Below are 19,103 nucleotides of genomic sequence, written 5' to 3' on the forward strand. Positions count from 1 at the left end.
AGCTGAAAGGATTATTTGGATGTTAAAAAATATCCTAACAAGTAATGATAGGGAGGTTATTGTTCTTTATAAGGCTTTTGATTACTATGCACAGATTTAGTCACATGAGTTTCTTGGGGGGGGGGGGGGTCAGGAGGTGGTGAAGATTTTAGAGAAAAGTGAAAGCTAGTGATAAGTCTGTGGAATGCAAAGTTTAGTAGATAAGCAGAAAAGAAGAGACTTGATAAAAGCTTGTGTTATTAAAAGAGTTTTATAAGATTGATACAAAGGAAATTTTTCAATACACGATGAATGGAGAGAGAACTAGAGGTGATTTTCTGGAAATTGTGTAAGAGTGTGGTTAGTAATAGTGTGCTGATTATATTTTTTTTATTTTTTGCTTGGAGAGTGAATGAAATGGATTGCCAGAATTAGTTGAGTGCCTTGACAGCGAACTTAATGAAATAATTAGTAATAATTATTGTTATTTCATGAAGGGAAGCCATCCTTAAATGCCATAATTTTTATTATTATTATTTTATGTATTTATTTATTTATTTATTTTTGAGACATGAATTCTTCCAATCTCCTATAGAATTTTAGAGCTTTAGATAATGCTATCTTATCTTAGAGGTGATCTCTCAATTACCCAGCCTTCAAATAACCTGATCCTCAGTTGCCAATCTTTGAATGGATTAGTATTTCAGATTTGTTCTCTTAAATGCCATGTCAGTTACTTCAGTGTCCTAAGAAGTTTTATTATAATAATAAAACTTCTTAGCCAGCCTGGCTGGCTGAGTGGTTAGCATATCCTCTCTCCAGCCAAAAGGCTGCGGGTTTGAATCCCGTCGTGGGTATGGATGTTTGTGATTGTCTGTGAAAATACTCGTGGTGGGGGTTGGTAGTAGATGGCATTGGTGTAGATGATGGTAGTTGGTGGATTGTGAGTGGTGGAGACAGAGTTGTAGAGTAGATGCTCTCCCTTGATGAGTCTTTGGACTCCCTGGAGGTGTCACTTAGTAATAATAATAATAATAAAACTTTTTGGGAACATTTTTTAAATTCTATCAACTAAAACTTAAGTACATTAGTAATGTAGGCTAAACTAAGGGTTAAGTAATCCAGATCTTCTAGAGTCCAAACATAAACTTATTTTTCGTGTTTGGTCTCAAGCCATTGCATATCCCCTGTAAGCTGGATGGTGATCTCATGCTGGGAGATGAAATTCATCTACCATCTAAATACATTCACAAACAACCATACCATGGTGCAATTCAAATCCACACCATGTTAGTTAGAGTGGGCCTGCTATCTATCTCAGTCAATCATATAGGACTGTGTATGTTGTTTAGATCAAAAACTGTTGCTCAGGCAATGCAGTTTGTGTGTGGGCATTGTCATGGTGAAGCATCCATTTCTGTGTATGTTATATTTCTTTCATTTTAGCAAATATATCTACACTTAAGGCAACTAAGTAAGATCTGAATAAATACTGTTGGTTGACAGTTTGGCCTATGGGAACAAATTTGTGATATTTACAGTTTTTCATACTCAATTAAAAAAAAGTTTACAATATCCAAGCATTAAACTTTCCAGAATTTTTGGTAAGGAAACAGTCATGATGTAGTAACAAATGATGGCATTTGTTACTACATCACCCTAACAGTTGAAGTTAGGGTGATGTAGTAACACTTCAGGATTCTCCTTGTATAGCCACTCAAATTTAATATGCTATCTATGTAAAAGATGGGACTTTGACCAGAAGATTCTCTAGTCATGTTGAGTACTGAGCAAGACCTGACTTTTCAGGGATTTTATAGAGAATGTTGGATTGATGTTCTTACATCCTCTTCCCAACAGACCATCCTTTTTGTCCAGAGTATGAGAGAAGATAATCACAAAGAACCTGCAAATGCCTGGCAGGAAAAAAGGAGACTGTTTATCCATGGTGAAAGGTAGCATGGAGGAGAGTTTGAGATGATGAGCAGTGTTGCTGATTCTTGTATGTATATGGCTTGCAAAGTTAGGTTTGCTATATACTGAAGTTGTCATTTCTCTCAGATGGAAAGTGAGTGATGAGAATGTCCAGAACACTATTTTTTATTTTATTTTATTTTTTTTACCCCTGAGTTATCACAATTTTTCTCTTTGTTCCTTAATTTATGGAAACAAGTATAGCAGACTGTCTGGGAACAAACAGGTACTCTATGGTAGAAGCACAAATGTCTTCAATTTTAACTCCTTTGTTTCTATAAGGTTATATCCCAACTACACTATACTCTCCTTCTTATGGCTCTACGGTCCAAGTCGAGTCTTGGCCTTCTGAATTTGTTGTTTCATACCCTCTGTTCAAAACTTTACTTTTCCAGTTTGGACATTGTAATATAATGGTGTTTTTGTTGTGGATTTTCCTTTTGGTCTTTTATCAAGAATTTTACCATTTATTGTCTTAAGAATACTTCATTTTCCATACAAAAATATTTTCTACTTACTGCAACTTGTTGAACGTGATTATACCAGATATTGTGGATTCTTTATAAAGTTGATATAGGTCATATTTGTATCTGATCCTTCAGAGACCATTATTATTCACTGGACTAAATATTTTTCTAAGGATTTTCCTTTCAAAAGCTGAAATCAGATTCTCCACTCATGTTGTAAATATCCAGGTTTCACATCCATGGGTAGCAGCTGGACAAATTTCAATTTATATATTTTTACTTTAGTCTTCCAATGAATGTCTTTTGAACTAAGTACACATGAGGGAAAATAAAAGGCACGATTACCTCCCATCTCATTTGGTTGGCTCATGATCATTACTCTTAATATTTAAATTGTTCCTCTTTTTCTGTTTCAAGGTTCCCAATTTTGACATGTATTAGTTAACTGAACTGCTTGGATCTTGTTCCAGCAGTGCACTAAACTTATTATACCAAACTCATTACCTTGATGGACCTGTGTTTCACTCAGGATTTCTCCATGAGTGCAGGTCAAAAAGATGCCTTCAACGATCTCGATCTTGAGCCTCTCTCTTCCATGTTTACCCATAGATTTCACTAGTGGATCTTCCCATCTTGTAGGTGGTATTCCTGGTTTTCTCATTATTCTTGGTTGCAAGTTGAGTATTCTATATGTCCATCTTTTATCCCTGATCTGGCCATGTGACCTGCCCATCTCATCTTGCTTTTATATACTGCAGTTACCACATCTTTTATGCTTGATCTTTTTCTTAGTTCCATGTTTCTAACATGTTCCATTTTGCTGATGTTACAAATCCTACATTCTATTGCATACTGAGTTATTCTAAGAGTCTCTTCTTTTCTTGTCATGTTCCATGTTTCTGATCCATATGTGAGTGACAGAAGAATGTCACTATTAAATAGTTTTGCCTTCACAGAGATGTCATGATTTTGATCAGTAAGTGTTTCTTTTAGTCTGTTGAATGATAGCCATGCAGCTTTCTTTCTTTTGCTAGTTCATCAGATAAATCGTTATTCATTTTTATTGTTTGTCCTAAGTAATTGTAGGAGTCAACTTTTTCTATAGGAATGTTATTAATACATAGGTGACTGTCACTTGTGTAGATGTTTTTGATCCATTTTGTTTTTTCTAGATTCATTTCTAAGCCTATCTTACTGCTGTTTATGTATATTTTTTCACCCATTTCTTCTAGGTCTTTTGGGTTGTGGGATATCAGTACTAGATCATCAACAAACAAACATAAGGATTTGTAATTTTTCATCATCTATGCTTATTCCTCCATTTAGGTCTGTTTTTTTTTTTTTTTTTTTTTCAGAATATATTCTAAAGTGCTGGTAAATAGATTAGGGGAGATCATATCACCTTGGCAGACCCCTCTCTTTATATCTATATTTATAGGATGATCAAATGGGGTTATTTGTGTGGTCTGATTTTTGTTAATTTCTTTTATCATGTGGATGTAAGTAGGATCCACATTTATTTCCAGTAAGGCACTGATGACTGCATTGTGTTTTATGGTGTCAAATGCTTTTTTAAAATCAATAAAGAGGAAACATAGAGGGATTCAGTATTCTCTGCATTTTTTTTCTGTTAGTTGTGAAATGATCTGGATATTATCTATTATGGAGAAGCCTCTTTTGAATTCTGTGGCTCTCTACTGGGGTTGTCTTCAAGTGTGTTTTAGATTCTGTTCATGATTTTATATATGTGAGAGAGTAGACAGATTGAACAATAGTTTTTTGTCTTCTCTGTTCCCTTTTTTTTGAATAGAAGTATGGTTTTTGAGGTCTTCCATTCCTCTGGAATCTTTCTTTCTTTGAAGTACCACGTGAATCTGGCAGCCAAGGCTTTGAAAATAATTGGTCCACCTTGTTGGATTTCTTCATCCTTAACATGATCACGTCCTGAGGCTTTACATTTACTCATTTTCTTAAGGGTATGTTCTATTTCTTCTGGAAGTATATCTGGTATATTGTTTGGTTTTGGAATGATAGGTTCTGAAACTTATGAAACACACTTAGTTTCATAGAGATCTTTATAAAAATTCCACGCAGTTTCTTCTATCCTTTTTCTATTAGTATGTTTTTCTCCATTTTGATCCTGTAAAGCAGATGGAATCGACTGTTTAAAATTTAAGTTTTTCTCTATTTTTTTCAGGCTGGTTTTTGCCTCCACTGCTTCTCTTAGTTTTTGTATCCTGAAAGCTTTGTAGTCTTTTGGTGGAATTCTTTTCCTTAGTAAGTTACAGATAATTTTGTATTCTAAAAAATTTTCTTCAGATTTCTTCAGTTCTTTTCTCTTTTTCAGTAGTTCTATAGTTTGAGTTTGGTAAAGTGAATTTCTTTCAGAATAGCATCGTATCTGTGGATGTTTGGTTTCTGCAGCTCAAGAAATCATGGAATATTTTGAAATTTAAAAAAAAAAAGGGAGGGGGGGGGTATTTGCTCATTATAACATAGCATGTATTTTGTTTAGGAGTACTCCCTAAGTTATATATGTGATTTAGTGATTAAAACTGTTATAAAATTTCTATTAGGGGTCACATTAAATCAACAACAACAGCTTATGCATTTTGAAAAACATACCTTGGGGTAATACTGCAGTATGGATGGTAGGAGTTGGAAGTGCAGGTAATTCACAATGTGTATAGGTTTATTTTATTTTTTTTTGTAGCCGTATGGTCGAATCTGATTAAAGATAAATTTAGGTTTATAGATTTGTTGCATCCTGATTCTATGATAAAAATTAAGTTTGTTATTAAAACATTGAGTGGGATTTGTAGGAAAGTTATGCATGTTTAGTCTCTGGTACCATCCATATGCCATTAAAAATTCAGTCATGCTTTCATAGTTCATCAATGCATATAAATTCTCAACTAACAATAGGCATATTAATAATGAAATTAAAAAATTAACACAGATTTTGAAAATCTGAGAATATCCACCATAAGTGATAAATTGTGTGAACATAACAGCCAGGATTTGGTTAGCCCTTTCTACCCAGCAAAGAAAATATTCCTTCACTTAAAATAGTAAAATTACCCTATATTCAGAATGTGTGTGTGTGTGTGTGTGTGTGTGTGTGTGTGTAGAAAGTATTTTACTTTGGGTATAATAAATGTTAAAGATACCGAGCTATTTTAAACCTGGTTTTACTCCATTTCCCAAGTAAGCAAACAGACAAACAAGTCAAGTTTGCACCTGCAAGTGTTGCAAGTCTAGCTGATCCTGCGCATAGTGCAAGACCAAGGCAACTCATGGTAAAAGTAGAATAAGCTCTGATCACTAATCTTAATATTTACCCTTAATGCAAAGCACATCTCCTGGAGATGTATGGTCCCTTGCCTTTAATACAAAGCATCATACATCTCCTCCAGGAGATGTGCTTTGCAATAAGGGTAAATATTAAGATTAGTGATCAGAGCGTATTCTACTTTTACCATGAATTGCCTTGGTCTTGCACTATGTGCAGGATCAGATAGACTTGCAACACTTGCAGGTGCAAACTGACTTGTTTGTCTGTTTGCTTACTCGGGAAATGGAGTAAAACCAGGTTTAAAATGGCTTGGTATCTTTAACATATATATATATATATTCATTTTTTTAAATTAACTGACTTAAAACCCGAGAATTATAACACAATGACATTTATTTGAAAAAACGCAACATATTTCGTCAAGAATGACTTCATCAGGCGATAAGAACATAGAAAGATATTAAAAGACACTTAAATTAACATTGACACACTCTAAAGCTATACAATTATAAAGCCATAATATTCGACTGTAAATTACAGTTATTATGAGCTTGAACTACAGTCCGAGTTAAAGTTCTATTGTTGTACACCTGTGCATGTGTGGAATCATGCGATCTCCAGTATCTAATAGTAGAGTTGAAGGTCAGGCAAATTATAGCTAAGATTATTATTCAAATGAAAAGGGTCCAAGGTGATTTCTTTTGACTCGACAATGCTGCGCTCTATCTCATCATGGCAGATGTGTAGGTTTGAAGTTGATGTCCAATTTATTTCATGTTGGTGGCTTTCGTGTTCGTGTTTATTGAAAGCAGGACATGGCCTGACAGAGCAGTTGCTCTGGTTCTTTTATAAACAATGTCGTGCTGGTGCTCTTCGAGACGTAGTAAGATAGATTTCTCTGTCTGCCCATAGTAAGGCTTTCCGCATTCACAAGTGACCTTGTATACACCTGGGAATTGTAGAAGGTTGTGAGGTTGTTTATAGTTGTTGAAGCGTGATCTTATTTTTGGCAGAGTCGAGAAGCACGTTTTTATGTTAAACTTTTTTAGAATTCTACTCAGCTTTTTGGATAGTGTGCTGATATATGGCAAGACGATATGACCTTTGGAGTCATCCTGTGTCTCTACGTTGACGGCGGGATAATTGGTTGTTAATATTTTTTAGAGAGTAGCCATTGTTTTTAAAGGTCCATTTAAGATGTTGTAGTTCCTTTTTCAGTTCTTCTTCATCTGATAGTACAGATCTTGCACGATTCGCTAGAGTTGATATAATACCCAACTTTTGCGCTGGATGGTGATATATATTAATCATATATATATTATATATGTGATTAATAGTACTAATCATATATATATATATCATCATCATCATCATCAAATTCCTGCCAAGTACCCTCAAGGGGTGTACAGGATATGACAGTACTACATGAAAAAATTACATCATTACTAACTTCCTATCTACAATTTTCCTCCAAATCAGTCTGTTACTTGTCAAGACTCCAACATTATCAGATCTTATATTTCTATCGCCTAAGGCACTTTGTACCGTATCAATCCACCTATATCTTGGTCTTCCTCTGGATCGTTTTCCTGCCAACCTGGCAGAGAACACTTGTTTTGCTAATCTTTCCTCTCCCATTCTATTTAAGTGACCATACCATCTGAGATTAGCTCTGCTAACGCATTCCTGGATGCTGACAATGTCAAGTTCTTTCCTAATATCCTCATTTTTAATATGATATTGCCATTGATGCCATCTGTTCACGCCTCTAATCTTTCTCAGGACTCTCATATCTGCGGTCTCTAGTCTTTGGTCAAGTGTTTTACTTCTGACCCAGCTCTCAGATCCATAAGTTAAAATTGGTTTGAACACAGTCTTGTATACAGCTAATTTAGTGTTCCGACTAATTTCTTTCTTATTCCATATGAATTTATTCAATTGACTTCCCACCATACCAGCTTTGCTGATTCTGTTGTCTATTTCTATATTTAGTTTACCGTCTTCAGTAAAAATTGTGCCTAAGTAGCTGAAATGTTTTACTTGTTCCACAGGTTCTCCATTCACAACACAGTTGACATTTTCAATGATTCTGCCTATTTTCATTGTCTTTGTCTTTTTATTGCTGACCTTCATACCATATCTATTACAACAGCTATTCAATTTAGTCAGAGAATCTTGCAGACTTGTAGCGGATTTATTTAGAAGTATAACATCATCCGCATAAAGCAAAGAGCTGACATTAACATCTCCAATTTTGATATCAGGTTTAATACCACAAAGATGAATATATATATATATATATATTCATCTTTTTTTGTCTGACTGAAACTGAGAAAATTGACAAGTTAATTTAATGGAGCACACAACATGTTTCGTCAAAAATTACTTCTTCAGGTGTGGTAACACTTAAAGCAAATTAAAAAAAAAAATTTTAAAAAAACCATAAAAATACTGTGCCATTATAATAACAGATTTGTAAACTGAAGTTAAGTTTGAATTGTCATTATAGTCCGTTCTGTTGTACAGTTCACTCGTACGCCAGTATCTAATGGCATAACTATGCGAGTCAGGTAGACTATAACTGAGGTTGCTATTGATGTGAGAAGGGTCTAGGACAATTTCTTTGGATTGCACTATGCGACGTTCTACTTCATCGTGACAATTCTCGTAGACAGGCTTATACGTTGGTTATGCATTACTAAATCACTTAAGGAATTGACAACATAGATACAAATATAAATTAAATTACACTTTAATAAATATTTCTGATATTTCGGCAACGTCACATTGCCATCTTCAAAAGGAACTTACAAAAAAAGGCACATGCACGTAGGCACTCCAACACAGTAACTGAGAATGAAGTGATGAAGCTATTGTTCTCCTAAAAGTCCTGATGGTGCCCTCTAACTGGCTAAGTAGGTGTTCTTGCCCGTTGGGCTGAAGGTCTGCTGATGTAAGCCTCCCAAATTTGGGGCAGTCTCATACAACCAAATTTGTTGAGGTTTGAAGAGTTTCTTAGGGCTGAGGCTGATTCCATAAATAGTTTTTCGAATTTGTATTTGCTGTGGTGTATTACTGTTGCTTTCTTCTACCGTATTCTGTGGCATGTATCCAGAGCATGGTGTGCAAGACTAGAATGGCTGTACTTGTGAAAACAGATGTGGTCCTTATGTTCAGAAATTCTGATATTCGCTGTCCTGCCTGTTTGGCCAAAGTAAGACAGTTTACAGCTACACAGGACCTGGTATACAAGGGACCTTGTGTTCAGAAATTCTGAACACAAGGACTACATCCGTTTTCACAAGTACAGTCACTCTGGTCTTGCAGACCATGCTCTGGATGCACGCCACAAAATATGGTGGAAGAAAGCTACAGTAATACCCCGTAGCAAATACAAATTCGAAAGACTATTTATGGAATCTGCCTCAGCCCTAAGAAACTCTCCAAACCTCAACAAATTTGGTTGTATGAGACTGCCCCAAATTTGGGAGGCTTACATCAGCAGACCTTCAGCCCAACAGCCAAGAACACCTACTTAGCCTGCTAGAGAGCACCATCAAGACTTTTAGGAGAACAAAAGCTTCATCACTTCATTCTCAGTTACTATGTTGTAGAGCCTACGTACACGTGACGTTGCCGAAATATCGGAAATATTTATTAAAGTGTAATTTAATTTATATTCATATCTACATTGTCAATTCCTTAAGTGATTTAGTAATTCATCGTGAAAATTATAAACGTTTGATGTTGCATTCCAATCTACTCCGTGTTGGCAGCCTTCATCGTTTGTTTTCACTGAAAATAAGATGTGACTTGAGAGTGCACTTTCTCTGATTCTATTGTATGAAATGTCTCTCTGATGTTCCTCTAGCCGTATGAGGATTGACTTCTCAGTATGGCCTCCCACAATCACATATTATTTTATATACACTGGGGAACTGAAGATGGTTATGAGCTTGTTTTGGGTGGCTTATATTTGATGTTGCGTTCAAATGAAGTGGAATGATGCATAGTGGAATCCAAAGAAATTGTCGTAGACCCTTCTCACATCACCAGCAACCTCAGTTATAGTCTACCTGACTCACATAGTTCTGCCATTAGATACTGGCATACGCGTGAACTCATACGCTCACATTTGCACAATAATAGAACTACAGAACAGACTATAACGACAATTCGAACTTAACTTCAGTTTACAAGTCTGTTATTATAATGGCACAGTGTTTTTATGTTTTTTTTTTAAATTTTGTTTAAGTGTTATTGCACCTAAAGAAATTATTTTTGATGAAACATGTTGTGTGCTTCATTAAATTATCTATTTTCTCGGTTTCAGTCAGTCAAAAAAAAAAAAAAAGGGTGAATATATCTAATCACTGAGTCAGTGTAACTAATGATCATATATATATATATATATATATATTCTGAATATTGAGTAGTCTTTTAACTCTATTTGTAAACATATAGACTAAAATGAATTTTTACTACTAGTTGCAACCTGACTACCCTTCTGAAGCCTGTCAAAATTCATATGCAAAGAAATATTTGAAACAACAATGCAGCATACAGATTTCCTTGCCAGCTTGATTTTAATGTCATCTATACAGGCTTGACCATTAAATGTCTATGATCACAACTGCAAGAGCACTTTTGGTACTGTAATATCTCTATTCCTGAGCACCTAAGCAATAGTAACAAAAATTAAAAAAATAAAAATAATAATAATAATGAAAAATCCATTATTGGCAAAACAGAAATTGTAATCCACATGTTCGAAAAAAATCATATCCGCCAAATTGACAACAGCACCATCCTAGACCCAAAGTAATGAAATTAAGTTAATTACAGATTTTAGAAACTATAGCTATAAGAAGTAATAGTAACCATATAAACATCAATTGTGCTTATCTGATTCTAGAAAATTGGAATTCACATAATATTAAAATTAACTAAACAGAATAGAAAATGATTACCAGATATATAGAAATGTTTTGGGAAAATTTGAAGAAAAGATGAAATCTAATAATGTTAATTGCCTGCTGGATTTCTGTTTGGGACATGGATTAGTTATTACCAATCCATGTTCCAACATAAAAATGTCCACAAATTCATATGGAGAGAATATTCAAGAAATAAGAACAGTCTCAATGACTATGTCATAGTTGATAGTGTTTTCCCACTGATTCAGGACACAAGAGTATATAGAAGATTTGAAATATGAAGTGATCGCTATTTAGTTTAAATCAGGATAAATTGAATTTCATGTTGAAAAGAAGAGCATGTAAGAAAGTTTTAAAATGAATCAAAACTGAGGAGCTTTCAGAGGTCAACTTTAGATGCAAATACACAAACATCATTCAAGAAAAAATAGAAGTTTCAAAACAAAAAAAACTAAATTGATTCAGTGGCAAACCCTAAAGAAAACATTGATATTGATTCAGTCAAAGACACATATAATGAGGTTGTCTGTAAAGATAGAAAAATCAGAACTCCATGGTGGACTGAGGACATTAATGCTGTGGAGGTCGGTCGAAAAAATTGCAACTTAGGTTGCGTGTATATATGAATGTATCTGAGAGATACATTCATTACTAGTATGTGCTAAAATGTGATAAAACTTAAAAAAAAAAACACTCCAAATATAATACATGATGGTTTATTTATTTTCATTTACAATCTAGAAATTATTGAACAAAGAAATATAAAGAATAAAAATTTAGCCGATTGTTGCGATGTAAACCAGCTAGATATAAGAGGCTTAAAATGCTTTCAATTCTGTTTTGTCTATTCGTTTAGCATCTCTTTCTCTTGAATACTGGTTCGAAATAGAATCAACGTATTTATTTGTATATAATAAGATTAGATTTAAAATATCATCTCTAATAAAACAATTCCAAGTTTCAAGTTCTGTCTTGGCATTTTTTGTGTTTGGCTGAAATAATGGAAGTTGACACAAAATATTCTGCGGCTCTCTTCTAATTTGTGTTCTTATTGGATTTTTCCTCCATTTTGATTCTTTATCCTTTCCAAGAAAATACTCTTCATTCAAGTCTAATTCATCTTCACTTTCTTCACTAGAAATATCTTGTTTGGTATCCAAATCTTTTGAATGAACTTTCACATAATTATTGTCTTCTAAATCACTTTCATCTTCACATTTGACTCTATCATTCTCATCGTCGGACTCGAGTAACATTCTCTGAATCTCTTCAACATCTGATGGATTATCTAATCGATATATTTTTCCAGATCGGAGTTCGTGGTATCTCTCAGATACAATTTACTATCAAATATCACACACCTTTACATAACACGTGTTAAACCAAAACTGACTGCATAAACAGTGTGGAATATCATTCATAATATATGCATGTGCAGCTGGTCATGACCTCCAAGCTATATACTTGATATGTGTAAGAATATTTATATTAAATGATTTGTTTGTATCTGCCAGATCAGCTGCGACCTCTGCAGGATTAAAGAGGCAGTCAAGGAAAAGAAGAAAGCATATTGAAAGTTCCTGGCAAGTAAATCTACTTGTGTTCTAAGAGAATATAGAGAAAAATATAAGAAAACAAAACATTATGTAAAACTAGCCAAACAAAAATCATGAGAAGACTTTGGTAAGAACATAGAAAATAAATATTAGGAAAGTGGCGAAATATTCTAAAAAATATTGAAAAAGCTTAGAAATGGAGGAAAGAATACTTCAAAGGGAATCAGAGATGATAAAGGTGATATGAAAACTGAAGATATAAAGATATTCTAGTTGTCTGGAGTAATTTGAGTAATTGCTTTGAAAGACTGCTAAATGAAACAAGCAGTGTCATCACAATGGTAGAAAACTCCCAGCAGGAATGCATATCCATACTGAAAGTAGAAAAAGTCATCAAAATCTTGAAATATAGAAAGTCAGCCAGAGTAAATGAAATTCAACCAGAAATGCTCAGATATGGAAGTATTAAAAGTTTTACAGTGGCTGCATTGCATAATTCAAAAGGTCTTAGTGAAAGGATCGAATTCCAGATGAATGGAGCAGAGTTCTCATAGTATCCATCTAGAACAAGGGAAATAAATCTGAATGCGAGAATTACAAAGGTATTTCCTTACTGCGTGTTTCTGGTAAGATTTATGCAAGTATGCTTGAGAAACAGCTATGAAAAATTGTGGAAGGGAAGCTTGTTGAAGAACTAGCTGGATTCAGGCCAAACTGAGGTTGTCAGGATCAGATTTTCACTTTAAGACAAATTATTGATAAATCTTGAGAGAATAACAAGGATTTGTATTTTAAGTTTTGTAGATCTGGAAAAGGTGTATGGCAAAGTGCCAAGAGTTATATGGTGAGAATGGGACACTATATCAAGCAATATTAAAGCTGTAAGTCAGCAATTAAAATTGAAGGTGGTACAAGAAGATGGTTCGATGTTAAATCAGGTATGCAACATGGGTGCACATTGTCTTCACTGTTATTCATTATCTATATGGATCACATTATGAAGAAAAGTAGTATTAAATCTGATATCAAAGTTGGTAATGTTAATCTTGCAGTTTAATGTTATACTTCTGAATAAATCTAGTACAAGTCTGCAAGATTCCCTGAGTAAATTAAATAACCGTTGTAATAAATTTGGTATGAAAATCAGCAATAAAATGACAGACAATGAAAATACTCAGAAACATTGAGAAATCAACCTATAGAACTATAAAACATTTTGACTATTTAGGTACAATTTTTAGTGAAGATAGTAAATTAAACATGGAAATAGACAACAGAATTAGTAAAGCTAGTATTGTAGGAAGTCAGCTGAATAAATTTATATGGAACAAGAAAGAAATTAGTCAGAACACTAAATTAGCTATATTCAAACCAATTTTAACTCATGAATCTGAGAGCTGGGTTAGTAAAAAAAAACACTTACATTCTCCACTGAATGTATGAGGAATTTGAATAATTCAAATATATTGGATGGTGAAAGCTTAATCAGGTAAAGGGTTTTTGTGAATTCAGTGACATTTATGCTTATTTTTTGAAAATGAACTGTTAGCCATCGTGTTACCCTTACAAATATGATTGCTTCTCTGCAAACAGGAATAGTCTCTGCTTGGAGAGAGACTTCAGACATTTCGTTTTGCAAAAATTAGCATTAATGTGGGCAAGATGTATAGTCCAAGTAGCAGGCTACCAACATTTCATTAGAAATGTTATTCAGTAGTTTAGTGAGCCATTCTCCAAACAAAGTGGAGACCTCAAATATGAGAGTTCTGAAAAGATTAGTGAAGTGAACAGATGGCATCACATTAAAAATTGAGGATATTAGGAAAGAACTTGCCATTGTTAACATTCCAGAATGTGTTAGTAAGCACCAATCTCAGGTGGTATGGTCACTTAAACAGAATGGATGAGGAAAAATTAGCAAAACAAATGTTCTTTGCCAGTTTAGCCTTAAAAAAAAGACCCAGAGGAAGACCAAGATGTAGATGGATTGATACAGTAAAAAGTACTTTAAAAGACAGAAATATAAGATCTGATGATGTTGGAGCCTTGACAGAAAACAGATTAATATGGAGGAAAATTGTTGATCAGAAGTTAGTAATGGTGTAACTTTTTCATAGTACTACCATAATTATCCTGTACCTCCACTGAGGGTATATATCAGGAATTTGATAATGATGATAATATTAAAATTACTCCCAAGTTTCAGCCAATAAAAAATGGCTTGTAACTCGATGTAACCACTTAAGTGAACTCCACTATTTTTCACTTTTCATCTCTCATTTCCTTCCATCAGAAGAGCATTCTTTGTAATTCTAAAGACAACATCCCATTGAAATGGCTTGTACACCGTAATTATGAAATATTTTATTTATTCATCCTTTTCTGGAGTTTCAAGTAATTTCTCCTCTTTATTCATCCTTTTCTGGTTTTTTTAAATACCAGACAGACAAAAAAACAAACAAACAATTATTTCTTATTTCTCAATATACAGGGTGGCCATAAAATAACTTTCCCTCTTTGAAGGCATCTGTAGCTAAAACCAATAAATGGAATGAGACCAAATTTTATATTGACACTTTTGAAGGCATGGGGAGATGATTTCCACGAAAAAAGGATTTAGTACCAAAAGTCGTCGATAGGGGAAATTTTGGCGCTGGCGGAGCCGAAAACAAGCGGATAATCACATTAGAGGCAGATAAAATCGAATAACATTTCGACATTGTAAGGGACAGCCCGCGGCACTCATTCCAGCTGGATATGTGGCACGTTACAATGATGATAATAATAATAATAATTAAACTAAAGCAACAACTTGCGAGAGAGAGAGACAGAAATTAACGTAGTGATTGAACTCACAGGAAATAATGTTTTATTCATCAGAATCAGGGTCCCCTGGACCACATACACGATTTTCAATGTGCTGACCTTTCTTGTGTACAACAAATTGCACCGCAGTAGCAATGTCTGTTACTGTCTCTTCTTGCACTTCTTTTCGTCCTCTGCCAGGTCTAACTCCTAGTGATCCAGTTTCTTCAAACTTCTTAATCACAGCTCTCAGTGCTACAGCTGACATAGAACCTGTATGCAGGTTATGAAGCCTTCTAAATTCCCAAAGGGCCACTACAGCATTGCACTGTTTAAGGTAAAACAACTTAACAAGTAAGGCACGCTGAGGCAAGATAGGACGCATATTGAGCACAATTCATCAGTCATTTGAATAACTGCCTGAACGTTTCCAATCCCTTTTTAAGTGGAATTGGTGGCGCTGCTGTCACTTATACACAGTAAAATTTGCATAATCCTTTTTACCTGTGTTTACTGCAAATGTTTGACTGCTTTCGGCTCTGCCAGCCAAAATTTCCCCAATTGGCGACTTTTGGTACTAAATCTTTTTTTCGCAGAAATCATCTCCCCATGTCTTCAAAAGTCTCAATATAAAATTTGGTCTCATTCTGTTTATTGGTTTTAGCTACAGATGCTTCCAAAGAGGGAAAGTTATTTTGTGGCCACCCTGTATTTTTAACCATTCTGCTTTAATCTTTTGCAGTTTATTGATTTTAATTCATTTTATCCATATACTGTTTGAGATTTGAATTACCGTTATATTATCGCATATAATGCAAAAAATTATTTATGGTAAAAAATACTACTTAAAGTTAGGGGTTCGCATTATATGCGGATCTTAAAAAATATAACATCTTATTAGACTTGCGCGCACAATATATACTACCTAATGCCTATGCAATCAAATCTACTTGGCCCATTCGCATTCGGCGACCAAGCGCGCATCGTATCTGCACATGCGCTCTCCGTCGCTGAATGATAGAGCACAGTTAGGTATATCAGTTTAACCACAGTTCATTTTAAATATTATTCGTTAAACAAACCTAGCCTGAAAATGAGCCAACAGAAACGTAAACGTTCATCTTTTGAAGCAGGATTTAAATTGCGTGTCGTGCAGTTTGCAGAAGAACATAATAACAGTGTTGCTATGAGAGAATTTCGTGTAGCAGAGAGTAATATTAGACTTTGGCGTAAGCAAAAAGACAGTCTTGAAAAAATCCCCAAAACGAAACGTGCCCGTCGTGGAGATGTAGCATCCTTTCCAGAACTCGAAGAAGAGCTAAATGAATGGATTTTGACGCAACGACAAGATGGCATTATAGTAACAAGAAATGCAATTCGTTTTCAAGAATGGTAAATTCAAGGAAGCACCAGGTATTTCATCTTTTCTTGCTTCGCCTGGGTGGTGCAACAGATTTATGGAACGCAAAGCATTAACATTACGACACCGAACAAAAATTATGCAGAAGTTACCAAAGCAGCTTGAAGAAAAAGTGCAGTCCTTTCATAAATTTATCATAAAATTACGGAAGTGTCACTGATATGAACTTTCCCAAATTGGCAATATGGATGTGATGCCCATGTACTTCGATATGCTTGGGAATCCAACGGGACATGAAAAAACACATTTTACCATTGTTCTAGCATGCATGGCAGACGGAACCAAATTAAAGCCAACAGTGAATTTAAAAGGAAGAAAATTCCGAAGCATATGAAATTTCCACCAGGTGTAATTGTTCGCGCCAATCAGGAAGGTTGGATGGATGAAGAAGGTGTACAATTGTGGCTGGATCAAGTATGGAACATACATCCAGGTAGCTTGTTACGTCAACAAAGCATGCTAGTCTGGGATATGTTCCGGGCGCATTTAACAGAGGCAAGCAAAGAGAAAGCACGTGAGCCACGTACAGACCTAGCAGTCATACTGGGTGGTCTAACTTCCGTTTTGCAGCCGCTTGATGTCAGCTTGAATAAACCATTTAAAGATCACTTACGTGAAAAATGGAGAGAATGGATGTCATCTGGTTTGGTGAAGATGACAAAGGGTGGAAATTTTCAGAAGCCTGATCACCCTAGTCATCAGCTAGGTTAAAGAAGCATGGGATTCGATACTATCTGAAATGATTCGACGCTTATTTAAGATTCGACTCTTAAATGTGGAATAAGTAATTTAATGAATGGATCCGAAGATCATGTCATATACGAAAGCGAGGATGACGCACAACAAATTGGAGAGCATGAAGACGATGATGACAACTGCTACACTGATGATGCAATCCCTACAGATGAATTTATAAATGAAATGTTTGACGACTCAAAAGATGAAAAAGAATTTAAAGGATTTTGACATTTTGTTTTAAAATAAATATTTCTTTCGTTAATTCATATTGTATTATTTATAATATTGTGGAACAAGATTAAGAGATCGCATTATACGTGGACATGGCATTTTAGGGCTAGTTTTCAAACAAAATTTCTAGTTCGCATTATACGCGATAATATACGGTAGATAATAGTAGTCTGTTTTAACTCTGTTCTGTGTTTCATATCACTGTGACTGGAATGTTTTTTTGGTCTAGATGTATTGCCAAAACCTGGTATTTATGGTCTGAAGGAAATCTTACATCTCTTTAACCAAAATAACAAAATTGACTTTTGACATTCGCATTACAAGAGCAAAAAAATATGTTGAGCCTAAACAGGCATATGAGAATAAAGTTATTTATGATGTAGGAATAATAGATTTGCTTTTTGTGTTTCTTAGTGTTCTATACCATTAAAAACATAGCATCAAGGATAATATTACAATAAATTACTTAGTATATGGTATCCAGTTAAGAAGCCAGATACAGAAATGCAGGATGTTTTTCACTATTGTAATTTTAATCAGTTAATTCTAGTTTTAAATGAACATAATTTATCAATGATGTTCATTTAAAACATCATTGATAAATAATGTTTTAAATGAAACTAAAGTTTTAAGTTTTATATTCTGTGCAAGCATGAAAACTATTTGTCACAATCTATGTTCATCGTTTTAATCATGAAGTAGTAAACTATTCCCTCTTTGTTGCAAAACTAATTGATATTTGATTAACTTTACTGTATTTTAATGACTTAAAAATCAAGTTGAAACAATATTTATTTCACCTTTTAACTAAATGCTGTTTATTAATATGAGAATTAGCTCATTAAAAATAGCAGCAGAGAAAACAGTCATGTTATATAAATGTATATAACATGTAAATTAATTTCCAAAGCATGTCAAACATATGTCAGATTCCTCTTCCATTCGACAGTCAAGCAGCATCGCAGGCTGGATGCTAGATAATATAAAGGACTGGAACTGAATCTGGTGATAATGTCAGGAGGCTTCCTGATCATTTTATGCATAATCCCACTGCTAGCTAATCTTCCAGATCGTCTTCCAAGCCAGCTAAGGTTGGCCGATTGGTAGAGCCTCTGCTATTAATGGCTTAAGCAAGTTTGAGCGCGGTTAGTAGTTTGACGGGGTTCAATTGTTCGATGCTGTTGGTTGGCACACTCTCCCTCGATGAGTCTTTGGAGTTAATCCCTGGAGGTGTCCCATAATAATAATAATCATATCAGAAGGAAGTCAAGTTCAGGAATACCTTTGAGGCCAGTGACATGCCCAATAGCCTATCTCTTCTCACTACATGCTGCCCCAAAATCAACCATGGAAAGAAAAATGAATAATTGTAGAGTTCCTGTCGCCAAAAAAGAATCTCCCTCAAAAATAGTCCTTATAGGACTATTTTTGAGGAAGATTCTTTCATCGGTGAAAATGATGTCTTTCATCAATGAAAATGATGAAAAATGTCTTTCATCAGTGAAAATGATGTAGCCAGGAATGGTAATATTTTCTTATGAGATGTGGTGAGTTTCTTGTAGACAAAGATATCTACTTTGTGCCTGCTAAGGATATTATTCAGTACCTCTGATTTTGATCTAGTTAATCCCTTGATGTCCAGCCGGAGGATAGTCCGGCAATTACCAGTGTTTGGTTGTTTTGTTCATTTTTAAGGCAACT

The 19,103-nt window shown here is 34.6% G+C and overlaps 1 protein-coding gene across 3 annotated transcripts in view; it reads left to right on the plus strand.

The window, feature by feature from the left end:
* Positions 1-19,103, plus strand: part of LOC150101091 (uncharacterized) — a 99,594-nt gene that overhangs the window by 22,478 nt on the left and 58,013 nt on the right. The window lies entirely within an intron of this gene.

The sequence above is a fragment of the Typopeltis vanoorti genome, chromosome 12, assembly GCF_054136105.1.
Source record: "Typopeltis vanoorti isolate ZY-2024b chromosome 12, IOZ_Tvanoo_1.0, whole genome shotgun sequence".
Classification (NCBI taxonomy): Eukaryota; Metazoa; Arthropoda; class Arachnida; order Uropygi; family Thelyphonidae; genus Typopeltis; species Typopeltis vanoorti.